At 47.1% G+C, this 8,560-nt stretch overlaps 1 protein-coding gene across 1 annotated transcript in view; it reads right to left on the reverse strand.

Moving 5' to 3' along the window:
* Prickle1 (prickle planar cell polarity protein 1) overlaps nucleotides 1–3,208 on the reverse strand; it is a 90,697-nt gene extending 87,489 nt beyond the window's left edge. The window contains exon 1 of the mRNA XM_038342325.1: nucleotides 3,086–3,208. The gene's annotated coding sequence lies outside the window, so the exon portion shown is untranslated. The remainder of the gene's footprint in view (nucleotides 1–3,085) is intronic.
* Nucleotides 3,209–8,560: the final 5,352 nt, after the last annotated feature.

An 8,560-nucleotide genomic window follows, 5' to 3' on the forward strand; every position in this document is an offset into this window, starting at 1 on the left:
TACACAATTTTAATATTCTCACAATAGTAAGAATTGAACAAAGAATACTGTTTTATATAACATGGAGAAAACACAGAACTGTTTTCCTGAGGGGAGGAGTCTATCTTGGTCAGATGACATAACAAACATTCCTGTGCACACATGAGAATCAGTGTGTGTGTGTGCGTGTGTGTGTGTGTGTGTGGTGTCAGCATGGAGGTCAGAGGTTGATGTCACCCATCTCCCTCTATGTCTCTCCACCTTATTTTTTTGACACAGTCTCTCAGTGAACCTAAACTCACTGATGGTCTGGCCGGCTCCCTGGGTGCTCCGGAAACCGCCTGCCCTGTTCAGCTAGTGCCGAGATTACAACCGCAGGTAACCATGCTCATCTCTTTGCGTGGGTCCTGGGGACCTGAGCCAGGGCCCTCATCCTTGTACAACAAGCTCTTTACCACCTGAGCCATCTCTCCAGAACCCTGTTGTGACTTTTGAAATTCTACTTTTTTTTAAAATGGAAAATCTATCCATTATAAGATACTGTGTTCAGGGAACTAACTGCTGTAATTAAAATACCAGCCAGTAAAGGATCATCTCGACTGAGAATTGCTGCCCTTAATATCAGACAATTCAAAAAATATAGGGTAGGTTATTGTGAGAGCTTCTAGCTGGCAAAATAATTCTTAAAGGTTCTCGTTCTATTTCTCCAGTATTAGGGATGTCACTCCCTGGGGTGTGGCTCATCTGTGGAGCCGAGCACGTGCCCAGGTTTGCCCCCAGTACTGTAAAGAACCTAACCTTTTGTGGGCCACCAACAAGTTACTGGAGACTTTAAAGAGATTACCTATTCCGGATATTTTAAACTACTAAGAGAGACTGGTGGGGACACTTCTACCACAGTCCACAAAGTTTCTTTTTCCTTCCAGCTTGTATCAAGTTTTTCTTTCATCGCCCAAGCTGACTCATTACAAGAAAAAGTAGACCCATGGTCCTACTATAACCAAAGCCAACCTCTTAAGCATCATTGGAATTCCCTGCAGAACTGATCGAATCTGTCACTTTAGTGAAATATAGCAGTTTTCTCTTAAAAACAGTCCGTGAATCAACAGGCTCACTCACTGGTAACTCTCCAATTATACCAAACTAAGAATGGAAAAATCAAATTAAATTACTAAACTCATTCACTCATATCAACCTGTCCAACTTTAGACACCATTCTGCTCCCCTTCTTTTCCTTCCCAAGGCTTATTTCGAAGCACGAGTCATTCATTCATGCCAGGCATGACTTATCTGAGTTATCGGTAAGTGCGAACTCTTAACTGAGGGTAGAATCCCTTATTTCTAGTGCCTTTTGTATAGCCCCTACATTGTTAGCCTTTAAATCCTTCGTATAAACATTTCTAGAAGTGCTTATTAAATATCTCCTCCTGTGTTTTCTGACTCGCCGGTGGATGGCATTTAGAACTCTTTGCTACCAGCAGGTGCTGTGTTTTGCTTTCTTTAGGCTCCAGCTGGCTACAATGATAGATTCTTGTCCCAGCCACCTAGGCTAGGGACCACATTGGAGGCGAAATGAACCCAACCCCACCAGACAGCAAGATAAATGGTTGCTGTTTAAGTTTTAAATCCCCTGGTGGGAGTAAATATTGTTCTAGGCAAAAGGCTCGACAAACATTGCGTCATCCTTACGGAGCTGTCTTGATGAAAACAGAATTTTTAGATTAGGTTGGTCCTAAATCTAAAAGTGTATCTATCTGGCTGTCAAGGTTTTTGGTATTCTCTCCTCCCCATTTCCCACTCTAAAAACAGACATATTGTTGGGGATGATCAAACGCCGCTGACACGTCCCAAGGGGCACGGTCCCACTCTTGGTAAAGAAGGCCGCTGAACACTGACACTTCACTGAGGATAATGGCGACAGCAAAGGCTTAGTCGGAAAAAGGCCAGTTGTCACCTAAGTGACAGGCAACAGCTGAGCTCACACATCTGGAGCTAGAGGAGGGCAAACCTTAACAACCCTCATTCGTCTACACCTTGGGCCTGTCTGAAGACCACTCCAAAAGTACATTAAAAAATATCTGATGGTGAACCACGTCAATTATATAACATCAGCGCAGCGCAGACACTGCCTTCCGAAAGCGCTGATTAAAACCAGGCGGCAGACAGGGACAGATAGGAGATACAATTTCATCAAGTATAATTTGTCATTCATAAAACCTACCCTAAAAGCCACAAATGCAACATTTTTTTTTTTTAAACAGCACAAGTGCACTTGGGCTCCGCCAGGGATTTTCACATATGCTCCTTCAGACCGGTTCGCCGTGCGTTCTTCTCCTTGATCCTGGCTGCAGTCCTGCCTGACACGTTTAAAAACCAGGAACCAAGTGCGTCAGGCTTAAGAATCTGAGTCCTCCCGGGGCGGGCTGGAACTCAAAGCGGTGCCAGCCGTCCCCGCGACCTCCCGGGTACACCCCCCTCCGTCTTCAGTCTCCCGAAAGCAATCTGTGGACAATTTTCCGAAAGTCCCAAAAATAACACGGCCCTGCCAATAGTCGTTGGCGATGCCGTTTGTTTTTCTTAGAGGGCAATGAAAACTCAACAGATTTTCTGCTGCATCCCGAGTCCCGCTCCTGCTAATTATTAACAGACCTAGTTTCTTCAACTTTTTCTGCCAGAAGGGAGGACGCCGCGGCTCCCCTTCTCTCCCACGGGCGAGCTGCGTGCAGAGTGGGGTCTCCACGGAGGGCAGGCTGCGGCTGCCTCGACAGGGCAGGCGGCCCTTCCCGGGCGCGCTAGGGGCCGAGCCTCCCAGCAGACGCCAGTAGGTGACAGGCGATCCTCAGCCACTCACCCTCGCCTCCCCGCTCTTGCGTGGCCCGACTCGGGGCCCATGCAGCTGGCCTCGGCGCCGGGGGAGGGGGGAGAGCCGGCACGACCTGGCTGCCACGCAGCACGAGGGGCCGTGCGCCCAGCCTCTGCGCAACCACAGCCCAGTAGCCCTCCCGGAGTCTTACCCGAGCCCCAAACCGCCGGACGTCCCATCCCGCGCCGTGACAACGCGGCCCGAGCCGCGGCGACCCCCGCCCCGGCGCCCCGAGCCACTCACCCTAACGCGCGAGCGGTGGCCGCGCGATCTTCCTCGCCGGCGCTGGGAGCTGCGGTCCTCCGCGTCAGGCGCGCTCCCGCGTGCGCAGCCCCGGGTGCGTCCGCAGCCGGGCACGGAGCGCTGCGGCCGCGCGGTACCAGGTCAGCGCAGGCGGCGCGGGGACGGCATGGTGGCGGCTCCCCGGCCGCTGCTCGGCTGCAGGCGGAGTGCGCGCTCCAGCCGGGGCCGCTGCAGAGCACCCGCCCCGGGCCGCCGAGCGGGCGCCAGCGAAATCCCGGAGCGCGGACGCCTGGGATGCAGGAGACTCTGCGCGCCCACGCGCATAGTGCAGGGCCCGATCCCTCCCGCCAGGCTGCACCCGCCGGGCTGCGGTCTGCAGGCCCGCGAGTCTCCGCCCCGTCCCGCCCCGCCCCCGAGTCTCTGCCCTTTTTAATGCTGTGGTCGTGGTTCAGTCAATAATCCAGATGGATTGATTGCGAGATAGAAAGGGTGAAGGGGAGGAAAAGGTAAACCCAATTTCCTCTGATCAAACAGTTTGACGTGGTCCCCATTAGGGTTCCCTTTCCTTTGGGGCGTGTAGAGAGGGCACTAGTTAATTAAACTCTTGATTCCTTCTGGCGCTCTCGCCTCTGGTAACCCCACCTGGACTCGATTGTATCTCGTGTAATTCCCCGATGGTTGGCCTAGTCTGCTCCGCAGCCAAGAAGCCAAGAAGAACCAAGAAGGTGAGATTTCAGAACATGAAGCCCAAACTGATGGTCTCAAGGAAAAAGACCGAGGGTGCAGCCGAGGACCCTCAGGGAACCAACCACGGTGTTTGGGGGTCAGGTCCGAGTTAGCCCGGAGCACTAGATACGAGGTCCAAAGCCTTCATTCCATCATGAAGATCATTTTTCATTGACCAAGCCATTCTCCGTATTTTAACTCTGCCCGATTCCCAGGGCTGAACTGTCAGGCTCAATCGCCCACGTACTACAAGGACTCAGTCTGTATGAAAGTTCTTCCCTGACATTTGCGTCCCCATAAACCTCAGAGTCCCTTAACTTTTCTACTTCCGGATCCGTGGAGTCCCGCTGTGGGTACTGGGACACCAGGCCTCAGGGGGCAGACCCCACAGCCTCTGGTAATGCCAACCTGCATCTCTCCATGACTTCTAAACCTTCCAAGATGCTGTAAGTGGCATCTTGCAGGAAGAGAAGGCTTTATGTGCTAGGAGCAGGGACGTGATGTTGATGAATTCGTATCCCTTAGAGAAAAACCAAAGCTGCCCATTTTAAGACTTTCTTCGGTAGCAAATATGTTTCTCTGGTGGTAAAGCAAAGGGGAGCCTCGGTAAAAGTCAAAGACTAGGAAGATGTAAAACACTAATAGCTAACGACAAAAGAAGGAGGGAACGTGCCAAAGCCAGGGACTGTTGGTCTCAGATCTTTCTGGGGTTCGGATCTTCGGATCTTGGCACTTTGTAGACACAAGAGAGGAGACTGCTGCTGTTGAAATCCTCCCATTTGTAAGTGATGTGCGTAATGACCAGAGCCGGAGCGAGAACCTAAGCCTTCCTGCTCCTTAGTATCTCATGGGCCTTGGCAGCTTAAGTTGTGTCTTGTCAGCTCTACAAATACTTCTATTAAGCTAGAAGCATGGAGCTATTAACTAACCTTCCTGCCCAAGAAAACGGGCAAAAATGACTCACTCCGTTTCCACACATAGCGAGAATGAGTACTTTAAAGGGTGGGTCTACTGTCGTCATTAATAGGAGCTTCGGCTCCTGTCTATTTTCTCTCCTTAAAGCTTCAAAGTAAAGTGGGTTCTCAAAAATTAAAGATGAAGTGATGTAGTGGAATAGGACTAGGGAGGATGACATGGAAGATGGTGTCTGTTACTCCCCACAGTCTTGTCCCATGAGAGCCCATGAGAGCTCCCACTTCTGTAGAAGAGTTGGGTGGGAAGAACCTGTGAAAGGATATTTGTATAGCCTGAGCTTGGACCTCGCTATCAAAGGGAAAAAGTGTTAGTATACTATAGTATGACATGGGTATTAGTATGCTATAGTATGACATGGGTATTAGTATGCTATAGTATGACATGGGTATTAGTATGCTATAGCATGACATGGGTATTAGTATGTTATAGTATGACATGGGTATTAGTATGCTATAGCATGACATGGGTATTAGTATGTTATAGTATGACATGTGTATTAGTATGCTATAGTATGACATGGGTATTAGTATGCTATAGTATGACATGGGTATTAGTATGTTATAGCATGACATGGGTATTAGTATGTTATAGTATGACATGGGTATTAGTATGTTATAGCATGACATGGGTATTGCAGCAGAGGACCTACAGTTGTGACTTCACAGAGGCTTTGATAAAATCGAGCATCAATTATTTGTGGTGCAAACAGTGTTCTCCCCAGAGGCTACTTCTTTGGGCAACGTACTAGAAACATCTTTGTAACAAATACTTGGTTTTCAATCAAGATGCTCAAGAAATTACTCAGGCAGTTCAAGTGAGATTAGAATAGACTGATTTTTACATCCCAAGCCCCATCATTTCCCAAATGGACCCTAAAGGGATGTCGTTAACATCGCTGGCCCTCAGTTCCTCTTCCATAAAGAGGATGATAGCCCAATCAGAGAGCTATTGGGTTTCTAGGCTGAAGGAAACTTCCAATTAGTCAAAAAGATTTTATGGATGACATTTCTACATCATACTTTTTCTCAACCACCTTCCCTTACTCCTGCCTCTGTGAAACCCAACAAATTAGAAAAAGTCACCCCCCCCGCCCCATACACACGCTTGGCAGTATTGGGGACTGAATGCAGGGACTCGTGCATTCTAGGCAAGAGCTATACCACAGCCTTTTTAATCTTATTTTTTTGTGTCAGTGTCTTCAGTGTCCCACAGGCTCTCTTTGAAGAAAATGAGAACATACCTCAGTCTCCTGAGGAGCTATGGGTACAGGCCCGCATACCGCCATGCCTGACATGAGAAAAAAAGACTCTTTTAAAGTTTAGCGTGTATCAGGACTGTATGGGGGCTCTGCAGTTAAGAGCATTTACTGCTCTTTCAGGGCACTAGAGTTTGGTTCCCAGCATCTACATCAAGTGACTCAACAACCGCCTCAATTTCCAGTTCCAGGGGATCCAGTGTCTGCCCTCTCCTGGCATCCATGGGCACCCATACACACAAAGAATTCACTCGCATAGACACAGACACATATGTAAGAAAATAATGAAATAATACATTTTAACATATAGCTTAAGGGGCCTAGTGTCGTCTCCGTTGTGAACTACTTGGTTGTTCTAGGTCTCCTACTACTGGGGCTCTCCCTTCTTTATCTTGTCACATAAACAGGATCCCACACTTTTAATATGTAAATCAATTCAGAATAATTTTAAAGCGGCCGAACCAATTTTTATAAAAGTTATACCCTCGTGTACTGAGCGGTAGCTACAAATTTCTTACGTTGAAGTCATTGTCTCCATTGCTTAAGTGTGTAACCTTGTTTGTTTGGAGACAGGCGCTTTACAGCTATAATCAAGTGAGACTAAAATCACGCTACTAGATTGAGTCCTAAACCTATATAATTGAGTTTTTCTTGTATTTGTTTCTTTTTTTGAGACTAGGGTCTTATGTAACCCAAGCTATCCTTGAACTTGCTTTGTATCCAAGAAAGACCTCAGACTCCTAATTCTCTTGCCTTCACCCCCTGTATCATGCCTGGCATAATTAATCATATGAAAAGGAAATCTGCAGACAGACTTGCATTCAGGAAGGATGCCACAAGTGTGAAGGTGGAGATTGTGGCAATATTTTACAAGCCAAGGGACATAACAGATTGTAGGAAATTATCAGAAGCCAGTTAAGCTCTTAGGAGGAACCAGCTGTACCTCTAACTTGATCTTACTCGTTCTTTATTCTTCAGTTGTGAGGCAATGCAGTTCCATTGTTTAAGCTAGCCCACCTGTGATGTTTTGTTGCGGCAGCACAAGTCACCAAATGTGGCACCCAAGGACTCATGCTACGAATGCTCTTGGTTTACTCAAGATGGAAGGTTTCTGTTCTCCATGCCTCCTGACCCCAAATCTCAAACGTGCCATGACCTGCAGACTCAGCCTGATGCAGGGATTACAAGGTGCACGATCTTGAGCGGAAAGTGAACAATTAGTTTGGGAGGCATGTTCCTGTGTTAACAGTCCAAGGATGTCCTATACCTTTTGGGACAAAGCACACTGTCCTCAGAGTAGAGAGAAGGCAATCACGTACGATGTGGATTTCCTAGCTGTCTTCACCTGTGTTTGCATTAACTGTACCAACTATTTACAGTTCTTCAAAAACATCAAGCTATTTGAGACCTCTGTGCTTTGATGGTACCTTGAAATCCACTGATCACGACCTTTTTTATTATCAAGTATTTTTCTGTTCTTTAAAGCCCCCCCCCCAAAAAAAAACCCCTTTGCTTAAATACTCACTTCTTGGGACTCTTGTATTATGCATGTTTATATGGCAAACACTTGACCAACTAAACTACCTCTCTACCCCAGATTCTAGCTTTTCACCATCAAAATGGAGATGCTGAGACTGGAGAACTGATGGGTGGTTTTGTTTGTTATTATTTTTGCTTGTTGTTTTGCGAGAAGCCCTGACTGTTCTGGAGTTCAGAATGCAGACCAAGTTAGCCTCAGACTCAGAGATCCGCCTGCTTCAGCTTCCAGGTGTTGGGATTAAGGGCACACACCACTACACCCAGCTTGTTTGTTTTGTTTCCTGATTCTGGCTTCCTCATTTACAGCTCAGACTCGACACTATCTGTTTCACACGCCTGTGGATCTGAGAAAGCAAGAAAGGGGAAAAGGGAATCTCCCTTCTATGCACAGCGACGACCGTCCCATCTCTTGTCTTCATATTGTCTTTGTCAAGTGCCGACTCCCAAGATTTACTAGTTTACATTGGCACGTGGTAAAAGCTTAAGGGAGTGACATGAAGGCTTCAAGCTCCCTTTCTGAAAAATAACCCTGGTCTAAATGTGTCTTGTCTTCTCTTTTTTTTTTTTTTTTACCTAAGAGGAACTCTGGAATATGGAGTGGACTCACTGAAGGAAGTAAGGGATATATATATATATATATATATATATATATATATATATATATATATATATAAAAATCTCTTCCCCACTCAAGAAACACTAAATCTTAGGTGCTCTGTGTATACGTGTCCTTCTAGAAAACCAAAACAAAACAACCAAAACAAGCCACACCAATTCCTGCTTCAGACGCTTGCTGCTTCTGCTCCCTTTGGCCCCAGGCTTGTAGATCTTCTATAGATAGAACACGGCATTCCACAAATATCTTCCAGTATAACATGTGGTGTCTGCCACAATTCTCCCCTCTAGAGTGCTGTTGCATAGTGCAGTCAGAGCCCCCGGGCTTCTGGGTCTGGATAGTTCTACTTCCACCCCCAACTTCC

The sequence above is a fragment of the Arvicola amphibius genome, chromosome 9, assembly GCF_903992535.2.
Source record: "Arvicola amphibius chromosome 9, mArvAmp1.2, whole genome shotgun sequence".
Lineage (NCBI taxonomy): Eukaryota > Metazoa > Chordata > Mammalia > Rodentia > Cricetidae > Arvicola > Arvicola amphibius.